The 16,968-nt window shown below is 47.0% G+C and overlaps 1 protein-coding gene and 1 long non-coding RNA gene across 4 annotated transcripts in view; one reads left to right on the forward strand and one right to left on the reverse strand.

Annotated features, from left to right (window-relative positions):
• The window catches only part of LOC146821046 (uncharacterized), a 326,636-nt gene that overhangs the window by 238,095 nt on the left and 71,573 nt on the right, over positions 1-16,968 (forward strand). The gene's annotated exons all lie outside the window — the stretch shown is intronic.
• Positions 1-16,968, reverse strand: part of LOC146821047 (uncharacterized) — a 145,229-nt gene that overhangs the window by 80,693 nt on the left and 47,568 nt on the right. The window contains exon 2 of the long non-coding RNA XR_014963084.1: positions 1,038-1,197. This is a non-coding gene — a long non-coding RNA (uncharacterized LOC146821047). The remainder of the gene's footprint in view (positions 1-1,037; positions 1,198-16,968) is intronic.

Here is a 16,968-nt window from a genome sequence, read left to right on the forward strand (position 1 = left end):
CGGAGCATGGTCCGAGATTAGGATGGAACCAATGTCAGAGCGTATAGCGTGCTGGGATAGGGATTTACTAAGGAAGATATGATCAATGCGGGATTGTGATTGATGTGGAGGGGAGTAAAAACTGTATTCTCTAAGATCAGGATTACACAATCTCCAGATATCCACCAAGGCATTATTTTGAAAGGTGTTAACAAATTGAGAGTGCATCCTAGAGGGGACAAATTTAACATTGGAATGACGATCGAGGAAGGGATCAACAACTTGGTTACAATCTCCCCCTAGAAGTATGTAATCTCCAGAAAGGGAGGACAGCTTAGTTGAAATAGAGGGCCAAAATAATCTGTCAATCCCAGTTGGGGCATACACATTAAAAAGAGTGATAGGAATATTATCTATAAGCAGTGTAACAATAACCCATCGACCATCAACATCACATTCGTGAGAAATTGAGGAAACATTTAACTTTTTATGTAATAAAATCACAACACCATTTTTCTTGGAAACTGTGGGGGAGCAAAAAACATGACCCACCCAACAACGCTTGAGTTTTAGAGCCTCGTTTTCAGAGAGATGAGTCTCCTGAAGGAGGGCAACATCAGACTTAAGTCTCGCTAAATGTGATAAAACCCTTTGCCTTTTAATGGGATTGTTTAAACCCTTAACGTTCCACGATGTAACTCGGAATGGAACAGCAAAGAAAAACAGCTAACAGCAACATGCTTATTACTGCAGAAAAAAAAAAATAATAACTTGAGAAAACTGAGAGAATTGTAACGAATTGATGAAGGAGAGAGGGCAGAAGGAGAGAAAGCAAAGAAGAATAAAAGGAAAGGAAAAAAAAGGGAGGAACCACTATGAATATAATACTGAATCCAAGGAAAGGAAGGAGCAAGAAGGGGAGATGGGAGGTGAAAAAAAAGTGAAAAGAAAGAGGAAAGAGCAAAAGGTAAGAGATCAAGTGTAGGAAAAAGGACAGAAACAAAAAACAACAAGAAGACAGTACACGTTCGAAACGAACGACTGAAAAACATACTTACAGAACGAAAAACTCAAGAACGAGGATGGGGTGATGGCGCCGGGAGACAACGACGACGACAACATCCAGAGCAGATATCAAACCTCAACTACCATGGATCCAAAAATGCAGCATATAGAAAGTAGCATGGCATATCAGGGTAGGAGGGAGGAAGGAGATGTCTGTAGAAACAAGAGAGATATACAATTGAAGGGAAAGACGTGTCACAGGGGAACAGGAAACAATTGAACTACATAGGGGACACATGAGAGTGAAACGACTATCGGAAGAAGAGACAGTAGGGGAATCACAACATCAGCGATAATGGAGAGACAACAGAATCATAACACAATGAGTTCCAAGAAGAAGTAGCAGATCTTGTCAACCAGGTCTGGATACATCCATAACATCTGGGCCTTGCCGTTGGAGAAACGCCTGCAAGGCTGCAGGGTCTTCATATGTGGTTGTTCTATCTTTATATGTGACCTTGAAGAGACAAGGATGTAGTAGTCCATATCTAGCATTCAGGGCCCGTAGTTGAGGTCGCATGTCCAAGAACTTCTTCCTTCGATCTGCAGTGGCCTTGGAGACAACTTGTGAAAGATAGAGGCGATGACCTTCCCACATAATTTGCTTCTTGAGCTTGGCAGCTGAAAGGACCTGCAGGAGGTCAGTGAATTGCAGGAATAACATAATGACACCTCTAGGCTTACTAGCGACCTTCGGTCCAAGGCGATGAGCCCTTTGGATGTTAATGGAAGTTAAGGCCGGAGCATCTAAGATCTTGGCAAGAAAGGATTGGAAGAAGACGGTGGGGTTTGACCCCTCTGTAAGTTCTGGAAGACCATAAAGGCGTAGATTGTTCCTAGGATTCCTATTTTCCAAATCCTCCGTCTGACGTTTAAGTAGAAGTATCTCCGCCTCCATTGACAGAATATGGGAACAAGAGGATTGCAAAGAGTCTGTGGACGTTTCCAAAGTTTGAACACGGGACTCCAGAGACGACCATTTTTCCTGCATAGCCTGCATGTTCTTTGTGGTAGCTTCCATAAAGGGTTTGAATGCACGAAGTTCTTCCAAAATGAGATCCATGGAAGAGGATGAGGAGTTACTCCCTGGGGATGGTGGATCCTTCTTCAGGCGCTTAGAGGAAGCTAGAGAGGACGCCAGTTTTCCTTTGTTGCGCGCTTTTGGGATGGCTCCTCGAATTAAATCTGATTTTGGTGCCATGGAGTCTTCCATGTCCTGAGGAGGAGAATCCGAATCTGAGTCCACAGGTAATTGAGAAGAAGTAGCCAGCTTTAAATTCCGGAGTTTGCCCATGAAGAGTCTAAGAGTCAGTTGAACGAAAGCAATAGGTTAATGATGAAAATACAGGAAACCTGAGACCAAGGAAGACCGGCAAACATGAAAGACAGGCTGAGGTCACCACAAGGCGAAGCAATGCTGAGTCGAAGCGAAAGCAAGCATGGTCATGCAGAAGTAGAATGAAATAACAAATGTGTGAGAGGAAACACAGTTGTGGTCCTGTAAGACATCTCCAGGGTTAGCAAGTCCTGTTAGCGACCTCCATTGTAAATGTCCAACTTCAGGGCAGCAGACTCCATAAAAGCAAATGCGAGGCTCTTCAGCCGGCCGCCGTGAGGAGACACAGCCAGCGGAGAAAATGGTGGGTAATTGCGCAGGAGCCAGAGCTGCTACTGCCGAGCGGCATGCAGGAAATGCCTCAGAACCGGGAAATAATGAGGTTCCAGCTCACCTCATGGTCCGAATCATGAAACACGCAGACCGACAGGAAAAAGACGCGCTTTATTAAACAGTTCTATTGTGTTCCATGCATTTCAAAGGCACTCCAATTGTAGTTTGCTTCCATTAACTGCCAGAACACCATAACAGGTTGCCTGTCCATAAATACATCAGACAGGACCACGTTCTGCCAATCTTTCAAATGAAGCTGGGCTTGGGCAGAATAATTATAAAATTTGTAGTGCAACACTGTACCTGTATTCCAAGAGGCACAAGTCCAGACAGCTGCCTTCTGTTAAGAACCGAAGTGTTGCAGTTGGTAGCGAAAATGGCAATGCTATGTAGTATATTTAGAAGAGGTGCAAGCTCAGCTGTTTCCAACAAGTGTAAAAGCATCACCTTTAATTTCAGAGATGGGACATACCAGGTGTTCAGGGTAGCAGGCAAGTGTTTCCAAAGAGTGAATTTCTGTCTGAGGAAGTCAGTGATCAATAACCTTCCTTTGCAATATTGCTGTTGCAAATGACTGAAGGGCCAGTGTTGTAGAGCAGAAAGTCAAAAGTTGTTATAAGTGGTTTCACATAAATTACCTCATCAACATAGCCTCTGTGTTTTATGAGGTGTTAAATCATCAATACACAGTCTATTTATTTTTAAACTGTAGACTTCCACCATTATATAGAATGGAAGAAACTATCTTTTACTCTGAAAGTCTCCACTGTTAATAAATTATGGTAAAAGCTGCCAGAGAATTCCTGTCTTCAATTGAAACCCTTCACTGCACAAAAGGGTCAAATACAAGTCACTGGCATACAATGTTGCAATTTAAGCAGAAGCTCTCCAGATTTTCCTCAGCTGACGTGAACCCTTGAACTGAGTAAATCACCTCATTAGCACAGTTCCCGAAGGCAGCCCCACACACAGCCGTGAATTTTAGTAGCTTTAATTTAAGTTCAAATAGTTTAATTTAAGTTCAGAGAGCTCTTCGTAAGGAAAGAGAAGCCACTGCCTCACCTTCCGGTCCCTCAGCTCCACAGTCCATGAGGTGAATTTCCTGTCAGCATTGGAGAAATCATTTATGAGGGCTGTGACAAGCAGCAGGTGCCTTCATTTGAAAAAAAAAAAACACTGTCTCATCTGCTCTCTCTCCGCTGTCACAGAAGCAGTTTATAAATCATCTCTGCACCACCGAAGAGCTGCAGCTGCCGGTCCGGGTCTCCCCACAGCCGGAGCTCCGGTTCTAAGCGGCCATCTTCTTGCGTGGCCAGACCACGCCCCCCTACTTGTTCTAAGAGAGGGGTATCCTACCATCCTCTCACTCACTCAATTTATGTGCTCATTGCAACCTTTTAGTTTATGACCTGAGCAGGCCATATGCAAATCTGGCTAGAGCTGTGTAAATACAATGTATGCTACTGTCTGTGTGAATGAATGTTAAAGTTCCCCATATGAGTGGTTGCAATTTGGGACTGCACTCACCTTAGTCTGGGCAATCACGCCTGTATCTTGTTGAGAGGTCTGAATTATACCCTTACATTGTGGCTGACCGTGTCACGCTATCAATGCAGCATACTTTTAAAGTATGCAGCTGCCCAGCACTATGTCATCTTTATCTGGAGTCTCTCATGAACCCTATTCAGACTTGGTTCAGAGCACTAAATCAGCGTAAGCCAGTGGTGTGTGTATTTTACGTAATACAGATTTGTGGGATATTATTAACACTTATATTTTGCAAGTTATAATGTATATTTTTGTATATTACATAAAGAATTATAGATTAGTAACAGTGAATTATGGGGATGTTTTTCACCGAAGGGTTGTGAGTGACGTCAAATGAACAACCATCAATCAATCAAACAGGATTTATTGAGCGCTACTTGTCACCCATGAGGGTCTTCAGGCGCTGGAGGGGGTGGGACGATCTGCTGCTCTGAACTATTTGTTGAAGAGCCAGGTTTTCATTCTCTCTCTGTGCTCCAGTAGTGTTGGTGCTAATTGAAGAGGTAGGGGGAGTTCGTTCCAGAGTTTGGGGGCAAGGTGGGAGAAGAATCATCTGCCTCTTCTGAGGATTCAAGGGGAGTGTGCCAGGTGGAGGGAGGAGGAGCGAAGCTGGTGGAGGTTCATTCTCTGTTTGAGTTAGGCTGAACCCTCGTTGTGGAGGGCTTTGTAAGTGTGGGTGAGGAGATTGAAATGGCAGCGTGTGCTGATGGGGAGCCTGTGCAGTGCAATGAGGGGGGGGCGTCCGTTGGAGGAGATAGAGGTCGAGCCTAGCGACAGTGTTCCGTATTGTCAGGAGCCTCTTTGGGAGTTGGGTGTTGATCCCTACATAAAGGGCCTTGCCTTAGTCCAGGCGGCTGGTGATGAGTGCCTGGGCGATTGTGCTGCTGGTGTCTATGGGGAGCCATTTGAAGATTTTCTTCAGCATGCAGAGGATGTGGAAGCATGCAGAGGAGACGGCGTTCACCTGTTTTTATTGATAGATTGCTGTTGCGAGTGATGCCTAGATATTTTGTGTGTTCTGTGGGCTCGGAAGAGGGTTCCTACACCGAGAGCAAAGCTTAAGTTATCTATGATGTCATTTAGAACCCCAAGGTGAAAAACATCCCAGTAATTCACTTTTTGCCCATCTATAATTTTATGTTATGTATGGCCCCCAAAATCATCTACCCCTGCCTTTAACTACTGCCTAGGGGCAGAGGAGAATGAGAGAGCTATTTATAACATACCCTCCCCTCCTTGATTCAAATGTGTAAATAAATGTTCGAGGCATGTGTGCTGTATATACACATGCTTTGTATACTCCTGCCATCTAGTGTTGGGTCCGGATGCTTGCAAGTTTTTTAGTTTTTTTTAAGAAGTGTTTTCTGTCACAAGGCAAGGTGACTCTTCCTTTCGGTGATAGTGCGCATGGGCATCAACTCCATTGTTGGATTGTTATTTCCGCTGGTTTCTGGTTCGGGCGTGTATTGCTCCAGTTCGAAACCGTTCTTCGGGTTCCCCTCGGTGCGCAATCCACTCTACCTCCAACGGTATTGTTTCCATCCGCGTTCCTTGGTCTCCGCGTATCGAATTGCTTGACAAACTCTCCAATTTTCGATTGAAAACTTTGTGAGTGCCCGTCAGGCCTAGCCACGTCAGGCCAGCCTTCTGATGATGGAACGGACTCCATTCCAATTCAGTCCTGGGTGCCACGGCAAGTACCCTCACACCGACCTACATCAAATTTGTGTAACTTGTGCCTATCTCCGGAGCACAAGAAGGAAAACTGCGACACTTGTAAATCGTTTAGATCCAAGAAGAATCTACACGATCGTCGGGCTCGACAATGGGAGATGCAACGTCAAAGCATCAAACACACTCTGGATATCTTACGGGAAGAATCAGAGCAAGAGGAGATCGAAGCGTCCTCTGCAGAGGAAGAAGAGGTCTTCTCTGTTCCGGAGTCTGATCCCGAGCTCAAGATCGATCTGGAGGCCGAAGATCTGCCTCCAGGGCAAAGTGTTGTGAGTACCAAAGATCCCTTCCCCCCTAAATCCTCTTCCAAAACACATAAGGCTATGGCACCACCTCTGCCTTCTGGCTAAGGTCGGCATCAAGACAATGTTTCCGATGCCCCGCCCCTTGGCTCGGCACCAAAACAAACCGTCAAGCCTTCCGGCTCGGGACCGAGTCGACCAAAACTTCCTTCGGATCTGCAAACCATCTGGCTCCAAGGACAAATCCAGTTCGGAGCCGAAATCCTACGCTCCGAAACAAAAGCATGCTTCGGAGCTGACACTTATAGACAAGTCAATTTCGACGCTGAAATCTAAAGACATTGACTCCAAGCCTCCGGAGACAATTTTAGACATTCTTAAGGCCAAATTGGCTCCTAAGCAGAAAAAGATTTATATTAATCCTGATACTGGACACATTTCTGCTAAGATACCACCAAACTGATGTTCTTGGCGGATGCGGCGGGAGCACTGGAGGGAGCGGTTGCCCTCTTGGAGGAGTTTGGTCGACTGTCTGGGCTTAAGGTCAACTGGCGTAAAACGTGTTTGTTCCCGTTGTCGCGAGGGGGACAGCCCCCGCAGGCGTTGGGTCATATCCGCTGGGAAAGCAGCTGTCTCCGTTATCTGGGGGTTAACATTTACCATACCCAGACTGATTTGCTGGAGGGGAATGTGGGTAGAGCGCTTCGAGGCCTACGGGGTAGCATGGGGTTTTGGAAAACGCTCCCGCTCTCGTGTGCTGGGAGGGTGGCGCTGCTGAAAATGGTGGCGCTGCCGCGGCTCCTTTACTATTTTCGCACCCTTCCAATATGGATCCCGGCGTCGTTCTTTGCGACGCTGCGGGTATTAACCACGAGCTTCATTTGGGGTTCGGGAAGGCGTCGAGTGGCGCTGACCACCTTGCGGCAGCCACGGGCAGAGGGGGGCTTGGCGGCTCCGGATTTTGAGTGGTACTATCTGGCGGCCCAGCTCCAGTGGCTCACGCAGGCGGTGGCCAGGGAGTACAGGGGCCCGGAAGGTCCTCAGGGCAGACTAATCCCGCGCCATGTGCTGGCCTTTATAGTCCTCCACCAGAGGTTGGACCTCACCCAGCTCACCTTGGAGGAACGTACCCTCTGGTTATGCTGGAACAGATGCCAGAGAAGGGCCGCCATAGTTCACCCCTATGCCCCGGAGATCCCCCTGGGGATGTGTACGGCGTTCCCGCATGGAGGAGATTGGTCGGGATTAGCGGTCTGGGAGGAACTGGGGGTACAGATGGTGGGGGACTTATTTAGAGAGGGAGTACTGCTGCCTTTCCAGGACTTGCAGGACTCTTATGGGCTTCCGCGGGGAGACTTCCTGCTTCATGCGGCCTTGGTGGCGAGCCTCCAGAGGCATTGGAACGTGGGGCTGTCGGAACCGCCGACTGCCGCGGGTTGCCAATATGTAGTGATGGCGGCGGGGACGGCTAAGGCCATCACATGCCTTTATCGCCGGCTGTCGACGGAGAGCCTTCTCCCCCTGGGCGCCCTGAGGGAAAAGTGGGAGGCGGACCTAGGGAAAGAGATCCCTGAGTCTACGTGGTCCACGCTGGTGCGGAGGGCCTGGAAGGGAACGAGGAATGCCAGGTTCCAGTTAGTCCAGTTTTTTACGTTACACAGAGCATACCTGACACCGGCCAAGATACTGCGATATTTTGGGGGAGCGCACTCTCAGTGCCCGCGGTGCGGGGTGGACGGTGCGGACTTTCGACACATGTTTTGGTCCTGTATGCAGTTGGGTGACTACTGGGAAGCAGTGGTGGATTGCTTGAACCAGGTCACGGATCGCTCCATTGCTCCGGAGATGGGGACCTGCTTGCTGCTTTGGTTCCCCCACACTCGCCGCACGAAGGTCACTAGCAAATTTTATGATCTAGGGCTGATAATGGCCAAGAGGAAATTGACTCTGCACTGGAAATCCCGGGGGGGACCTAACTTCCTGCGCTGGAGATCAGCATTGGCGCGTTGGGCAGGGGCTGAGGGCACGCTCCGGGTGCAACTGGCCCTCCGGCGAGATGACGAAAAAGCGCTGGCGACGGCCCGGGCATGGGAAGCGTTGGTGGTAGAACTTCAGGGGTTGATGTCCGAGACGGGGGCGGAGGGGAGTGGGTCTGACGGGGAAGTGGTAGTGGGGAGCGGGGAGTAGAAGAGGCGAGACGGCGGGCCCTGACCGCCTACACTTTGGGCTGGGCTAGCTGGAAGGTCCTGTTGGTTTAGGGAGAGGCTGGGCCCCTGTATTGTATTGACCAGGGGGAGGGGACACATCGAAAGTGGGACCGGGGTAGGAGATGGGGGCACACTGACAGAGGGAGGGGGAGGGGGGGGTAAGGGACCGGGTGGGAAGGTTGAGCCGTCCTTGGGAGAGTCGGGGATGCTGTTACATGTGTGGTATTTCCTGGACGGGTGGGGATTGAGAGTTGATTGTTGTCTTGTTGTGTTGGAAAACAATAAAAAATGTTTCAACAAAAAAAAAAAAGATACCACCAAACTACAAGCTTCCTTTACAGGACACTGTCAAAATCCCTCGAAAGAAGGACATGGCTACCAGCCCTGTTTATCCTGTACCACAACCCTCTCCTCCGCCACAATCTTTTCAGCAATTAATTAAAGGACCCTTGCATATAACACCTCAGGGATCGCCACATACAGATCCAGATAGAGATCATGATAATGATGATACTCGTTTGCCTGTAGACCCAGTTAATGACTACACCATTGACCCTCCAGTAGACAATGACCCAGACCTTTACCAAGCAAAGCCATCCCCATCAGACGAGAGTATGCCTTACCAATACCTCATTGCTAGAGCAGCAAAGTATCACAGGTAACCTTACATAAAGAAACGTTAGAGGGGTAATTTTTATTTGAAACACTCGAGTCCACGCAAAGGTCAAGTCATACACTACCTATGCTTAAAGGCATGATGAGGCATGTAGATGATAACTTTAAAGCCCCCGTTTGAGCAGGCATTTTAACTCAAAGAGTAGATAAAAAATATAAACCTTCACCATCAGATCCAGTATTTTTTAAAGGACAATTACCTCTCGACTCCTTAGTAGTGTCCACTGCTCATAAAAGAGCAAAATCACAAACTTCTGGGGATGCACCTCACCCAGACAAGGAATCGAAACTTCTAGATGCCTGAGGAAAACGAGTAGCTGTTCAAGCTGCTAACCACTGGCACATCTCAAACACACAGGGCCTACTAGCTAGATACGACAGGGCACACTGGGATGAGATGGAACAACTGCTCCAATATCTCCCAGATGAACACAAAACTGAAGCACAACAGTTAGTTGAAGAAGGAAAACTCATCTCTAACTCCTCAATAAGATGTGCTTTAGATGCAGCTGACACCGCAGCTAGAGAGATTAATACCAGCATTCTCCTTAGGAGGCATGCATGGCTTAGAATCTCGGAGTTTAAGCCGGAAGTTCCAACAGTCCATTTTGAACACCCCCTTTGAAAAGGAACACCTGTTTCGTCCTGTAGTCGAGCAGTCCTTAGAGAAAATGAAAAGGGACACCAAATTAGCAAAATCCATGGGAGCGCTCCAGTCTCCATCCAATAGAAGCTCTTTTCGCCGTTCATATTACAGAGCAGAGTCCAAAACAACTTCCTCAGACCCAAATGCTTCCTCTTACAAAGGCAACAATCAATCCTCTCCCTCTAGAGGTTTCTATAGAAGAGGATATAGAGGAAACAATTCCAAAGGTAGGGGCAAAGGCCCCACACCGTGTAGCACCTCTTCCCCTAACAAACAAGGACTTGCCCACATATCCCCATATCACTTAACACCTGTCCGGGGAAGACTTTAACAGTTTCACCCCATTTGGCAATCTATAACAGACCAACGGGTGCTTGACCTTATCCAATATGGTTATTGCCTGGAGCTCACCACCAATCTACCAAACATTCCACCTCATGTTCACAAACTGTCGTCAAACCACTTACATTTACTCAAACAAGAAGTGCAATCTCTCTTAGAAAAGGGAGGCATAAAACCAGTTCCATTACACTACCGAGGTTCAGTGGTTTACTTTATTTTCTAATCCCCAAAAAGGACGGATCATTAAGACCGATTTTTGGATCTCAGCGAGTTAAACCAGTACATAGTGTCAGAACATTTCCATATGGTAACGCTTTAACAGGTCCTTCAACTTCTACAGCAAGACTATTTTATGTCCACTCTAGACTTAAGACGTATATTTTCACATTCCAATTCATCCAGCTCATCGCAAATATCTCAGATGTGTGATAGTAGGCAAACACTATCAGTTCAAAGTACTCCCATTCGGAGTAACTACTGCTCCCAGAGTTTTTACAAAATGTCCAGCAGTAGTGGCAGCTCATCTCAGGAGAAAGCAAATTCTTGTGTTTCCCTACCTAGACGACTGGCTCATCAAAGCCAGCACACACCAAGAGTGTTTACAACACACCCAGACCACACTACACCTACTCCACAAATTGGGTTTCATGGTCAATGTTCAAAAGTCTCACCTACAGTCTTCCCAGATACAATCCCAGCTAGGAGCCACTCTCAACACTCACAGCGCTCTAGTCTCCCCCAATGTAGCCAGAGTTTTCAATATTCAAACTCTATTGCTGCAGTTCCAAACCAACCAAACCTTACCAGCCAGGACTTTCATGCATCTACTAGGAATGATGGTGTCATGCATTGCTATAGTGCCTTATGCAAGACTAGACATGTGTCCACTACAGGAATGCATAGCATGTCAGTGGAATCAGTCACAGGGTCAGTTAACAGATCTAGTGTTGGTAGACAGCCGCACCCATCACTCTCTGCAGTGGTGGAACCCACAAAATCTATCAAAAGGGTGACCTTTCATCGACTCTGTTCCGCAAGTTGTGCTAACAGCAGATGCATCTCTCACGGGTTGGGGAGCACAACTTCATCATTACACAATTAAGGGTCTATGGTAAGACAAACACAAACTACTCCACATCAACTATCTAGAGCTTCTAGCAGTATTTCTAGCGCTGAAAGATTTTCAGTTTCATCTCACAGACCAAGTTGTCCTAGTCCACATGGACAACATGACAGCGATGTATTATGTACAAAAACAGAGGGGAAACTCTCTGTCACAACTGTCACAACTGTCCCAGACAATCTGGAAATTGGCAATCCATCACAAGATTCACCTTCTGGCAGAACACCTTCCGGGAGTGAACAATCAAATTGCTGACCTCCTCAGCAGAAGGAGACAACAAATACACGAGCAGGAACTTCATCCCCAAGTTCTCCTTCCATACTTTCAACAATGGGGATATCCTCAAATAGATCTGTTCACCACAGCAAACAACGCACAATGCACAAACTAGGCCTCCAGATTCCCACTCTTTCTATCCAAAGGTAATGCCCTATGGATCAATTGGTCAGGGATATTTGCCTACGCTTTTCCGCCTCTCCCTCTTCTTTCATTTCTAGATCGGAGGCTCAGGCAAACATCACTCACACTGAGGCCGATTCACAGAACTAATCTGAGACAAAATCCTAAACTTACTACTTTTGGTATTCACAGAATACATTTACGACTCCTAACTGTACGTCCGCACTCGGGCCAGAATTTCCGCACCTGGACTGTACTCTCCGCACCCGGACTGTACTCTCCGCACCCGTAAAGTACTCTCCGCACCCGTAACGTACTCTCCACACCCAGACCATACCATCTGGCTAGGGCCGTACTCTCTGGCTTGAGCCGTAATCGCCGGCTGGGGCTGGTTAAAGTGTAATCAATGGGCCAGATTTCAATTTTTACAAAAAGGAACATTAGGAATGTGTGATAAATAGTAGAGGAGGTCATGCAAAACAGTTTGGGCAGGGAAAAGGGTACGGCCCGACACTACATCATAACCCAGAAAAGTTTTCTCCTTTGTATCATGGTACATGCAGTGCACAATTTGTGCTCCCCTCAGTGTTGACTGTGCAGTCAACACTGTTATGTTATTTATTTCTATTAAAAATAATGTTGATGCTTTACACTATTTAAAAACTTTCATTATGTTGCTGATATCATCAGCTAGGTAGTGATCCTTTCACACAAACACTACCCATGCTATCATCTAATCTCTGTAGCACAACTTTGGCAATAATAGGATAACACAGGCATTATCCTTGCATTTTTCATTTCACAGAGGCAAAACCCATGCACTCATGTAATCACCGAGACACTACCCCTGCACTTATGCAATCACCAATGCTCTACCCATGTACTCATGCAATCACTACTGTTGAACTCATTCATTTACCTCTAATACTACTTTTGCACTCATTCATTCAGTGATACACTGCCCATGCACTCATCCAATGACCCAGGCATTTCTGTTGCAGTCATCCTTTTACTCCGGCACTACCCATGTACTCATCTAAGCAAAAAGACATTAGACCTACACTAATAAAGTCACTCAGGGACTACCTATGCACTCATCCAATCATTCAGGCAGTACCCCTGCACTTATGCAATCATCCAGGTACTGCCCATGTACTTATGCAATCACTCAGGCATTATTCTTTCACTTAACCATTCACTGAGGAGCTAACCATGCACTCATCCAATGACCCATGCATTAACCTTGCACCAATTCTTCCAGTCAAGCATTGCCCATACACTCATCCAATCACTGAGGTACTACCCATTAATTCATGGAATTAGACAGGCCCGACCGACTCTTGCACTCAAGCATTCACTTAGGCAGTACCCATGTACTCATCCATTCACTCAGGCGCTACCCATGCACTCATCCAATGACCCAGACATTACCCTTCCACCAAACCTTCCACTCAGGCACTACTCATGCACTCATCCATTCACTCCGATAGTACCCATACACTCATGCTGTGCAGTCAACACTGAGGGGAGCACAAATTGTGCACTGAATGTACCATGTTGCAAAGAAGAAAACTTTTCTGGGTTATGATGTAGTGTGTGGTCGTACCCTTTTCCCTACCCCAATTGTTTTCATGACATCCTCTACCATTTATCACACATTCCTAATGTTCCATTTTTGTAAAAATTGCAATCCAGCCCATGATTACATTTTATCCGGCCCCAGTCTGAGATCACTGCTCGAGCCTGAGTGTACGGTCTGGGTGCTGAAAGTACGGTCCAGGTAGGGCGAGGACTCTCCGGGTGCGGAGAGTACGGTCTGGGTGAGGAATTTCCGGCCCGAGTGCGGACATAAGGTTAGGAGTCGTAAGTGCATTCTGTGAATACCAAAAATCGTAAGTGCCTTCTGTGAATACCAAAAGTAGTAAGTTTAGGAGTTTGTCTCAGATTAGTTCTGTGAATCGGCCCCACTGACTCTAGTAGCTCCCACATGGGCCCGTCAACTGTGGTGCACCACCTGTTAGAACTCTCAGTAGATCCACACCAAAAGCTACATCTCACCTCCAGTCTCCTCGCTGAGAACCATGGAGTGATCAAGCATCCAAATCCCAAGGAGCTTAATTTAGAGATTTGGCTCCTGAAGTTATAGAGTTTGAATATTTAAATTTGCCACCAGACTGAATGACTATTCTAAAGGAAGCAAGAAAACCTACTACCATAGCTTGCTATGCAGCAAAATGTAAACAATTTTTTGTCTACTATAATAACAAAATTCTACCTCTAGATGCTTCTGTTCAGAACATTGTTTGTTACCTTCTGCACCAACCACAATGTGGGCTGGCTTACACATCAATTTGGTTGCATCTAGCAGCAGTAGCTGCGTTTTTTGCAAAACAGACAGCATTTGTCTTTGTTCAAAGTTCCTATCATTAAAGCCTTTATGGAAGACTTAAAGAGAGTTACACCACCAAACATTCCCCCAGCACCAGTGTGGAATATTAATGTTGTACTTACAAGATTTATGGGTCCAGCCTTTGAACCACTTCACAAGTGTCATTTACAGTTTCTCTCATTAAAGGTTGCCTTTCTCATTGCAATATCTTAATTAAGGAGAGTTAATGAGCTACAAGCATTAACCTTAGAATAACCCTTCTGTTCGAGGCATATGAGCTGCAGATCACACACTTAGGATAGATCGCGATCTGGTGTTGTCTTCGGAAGAAGTCTTTGGTCACGAGATAGGTGACTCCTCCCTTGGACTACAGTGCGCATGGGCATCCACTCCATCCTCAGGTTGTTTTTTTCCGCCATTGGGTTCGGATGTAACTTTTCTACTCCGGTACAAAACTTCGAAAACAAGCTTTCGAAGCGAAAAACTTTTACAAAACTACATTGAGGCACCTTCACTCGACATCGAATATCATCGGACCGGTCCCGGACGTCGACGCGGGCGATTGGACCTATCCGCGCTGTGAGGCCTACGGCTCATGGAAAGGACGCCGAAAATGCCCCCAGTGTGGAGCAAAATTCCCACACAGTGACCATCATAAGGTCTGCAACCTGTGCCTGTCGCCGGAACACAACGAGTCCAGCTGTCCAGCCTGCGCCGCATTTCGATCCAAAAAGACCATTCGGGATCGAAGAGCTCGACGCCATATCATGGCACACAGACCAGCCCTGGAACCAGACAACATCTTCGATGAGGGTCCCGATGTCCCGGAAGAAGATTCAGAGGAACTTCAAATTATCTCAGAAGCAGAAGACTCAGACGACCCCATTACTCCGGGGCAGCGCGTGAGTAACACTGCCCCTACCCCAACCCCTCCAAAACCAATGGCATTGGTCAAGACTTCGCCCAGTTGGCCCCAGTCGAGACCGAAAACACCCTTCAGAAGCCCCGCCTTCGGGCTTGGCTCCGAAGAAACACAAGCCTTCTAGTGGCTCGGGCCCGAGCAAACCACATATCATTGTGCCTTCGGCACCAAAGACACAAGAGCTCTTGGCACCGAAACCGGCTCCGACGCCTTCGGCACCGAAAACACTAAGGCCCATAGACAAACCGGTACCGAAAGCTCCCAATCTCAAAGACTCAACTTCGGCGCCGAAACCTTCATCGGCACCGAAACCACCGGCTAAGGACTATAATACACCTCCTAAAGCCAAATACTCTACCGATCACCCAAAACCTCGATCGGAACCGAAAAAATCGGCGCCAAAGTATGTTCCTGAAGACCATGAACTTTTCCACCCAGATCCAACACAAAAAAGGATCTATATTAATCCAAAAACTGGACATGTCACTGCTGTACCTTGTAGGAAACGGAAACCGGATACAACACCTGTCCCACTTCCTATAAAGAAGAAGAACTCGGCAACATCACCAATTCCTCCTTCCTCTCCTGTACCACCTCCTACCCCACCCCCTCTGCCTACACCACCATTACCTCTACCATCTCCATCACATACACCACCCCCACAGGATGATGATGATGACCTAGGGGGAGGGGGTGATCCTGATGATCTTAATAATCCGTTCACACATCCAGATACCATACGAATTGAACGACTGGGCATACCCTCTACCAGATATGCCTGACCCCACACCATATCACTCCAAGCCATCACCCATAGATGACCACCTGGGGTTTGGACAACTAGTACACAGAGCAGCACTTTATCATGGCGTCACCATGCACTCTGATGCACCAGAGGAAGACTTCCTCTTAGACACTTTTGAACATTGTCAGAACTTTGTTCAAATTTTACCCATGATTAAAGGGGTCATAAAACACGCCACAGAAGTATTTAAAGACCCTGTACGGGCCAGGGTACTCAACCCAAGAATTGAGAAAAACTATAGACCTGCCCCAGAAGATCCTTGTTACATCAAAGGGCAGCTCCCTCTGGATTCTCTGGTCGTTTCCAATGCAAGGAAACGCGCCAACTCCCAAACTACGGGAGATACATCGCCGCGACAAGGAATCCAAACTATTAGAGGCATCGGGCAAAAGAGTAGCAGCACAAGCCGCTAATCATTAGCGTATCGCCAACACCCAAGCCCTATTAGCACGCTACGATAGGGCTCACTATGATCAGTTAGAAGACCTCATACAACACCTACCAGACCAATACAAGGCCCAGGCAAATGACCTTGTACAAGAGGGAAAACTTATCTCAAATGCCTCAATTAAATGTGCACTTGACGCCGCAGACACTGCCTCTAGGGCAATAAACACAAGTGTACTCCTTAGACGCCATGCATGGCTACGCATTTCAGGCTTTAAGCCATAAGTACAAACTGCTATACTTAGCCAACCATTTAATCAAGAACAACTGTTTGGACCAGCAGTAGACACTGCACTTGAGAAAATGAAAAAAGACACCAAGACTGCTAAATCGATGGGAGCATTGCAGTCTCCACAACCACGTGGCTCCTTTCGACGCTTCTTCTACAGAGGAGCCTCCAAAAACATTGGAGCAGACACCTCCTCCACATTCAAACCCTCTACACAAACATCCCCCAGTAGAGGATATTTTAGAGGAGGATATAGAGGAAACAACACCAAGGGACGAAGTCGAGGCAGTACCATCACTCGTACCTCTCCTGCCACAAAACGGTGACTTTCCTCCACTCCCCCCAGACCATTCCACTCCAGTCGGGGGAAGACTCAAACAGTTCCTACCTGTCTGGAACTCCATCACGACAGACAAGTGGGTAAGACGTATTATCCAGTATGGTTACTGCCTAGACCTCACCACTACCCCTCACACATTCTACCCAAGCAACGCTATATGTCACCAGAACATCTTGCGCTCCTCAAACAAGAAGTGCTCTCATTGCT

The sequence above is a fragment of the Triturus cristatus genome, chromosome 6 (genome assembly GCF_964204655.1).
Source record: "Triturus cristatus chromosome 6, aTriCri1.1, whole genome shotgun sequence".
In the NCBI taxonomy this organism is placed as follows: domain Eukaryota; kingdom Metazoa; phylum Chordata; class Amphibia; order Caudata; family Salamandridae; genus Triturus; species Triturus cristatus.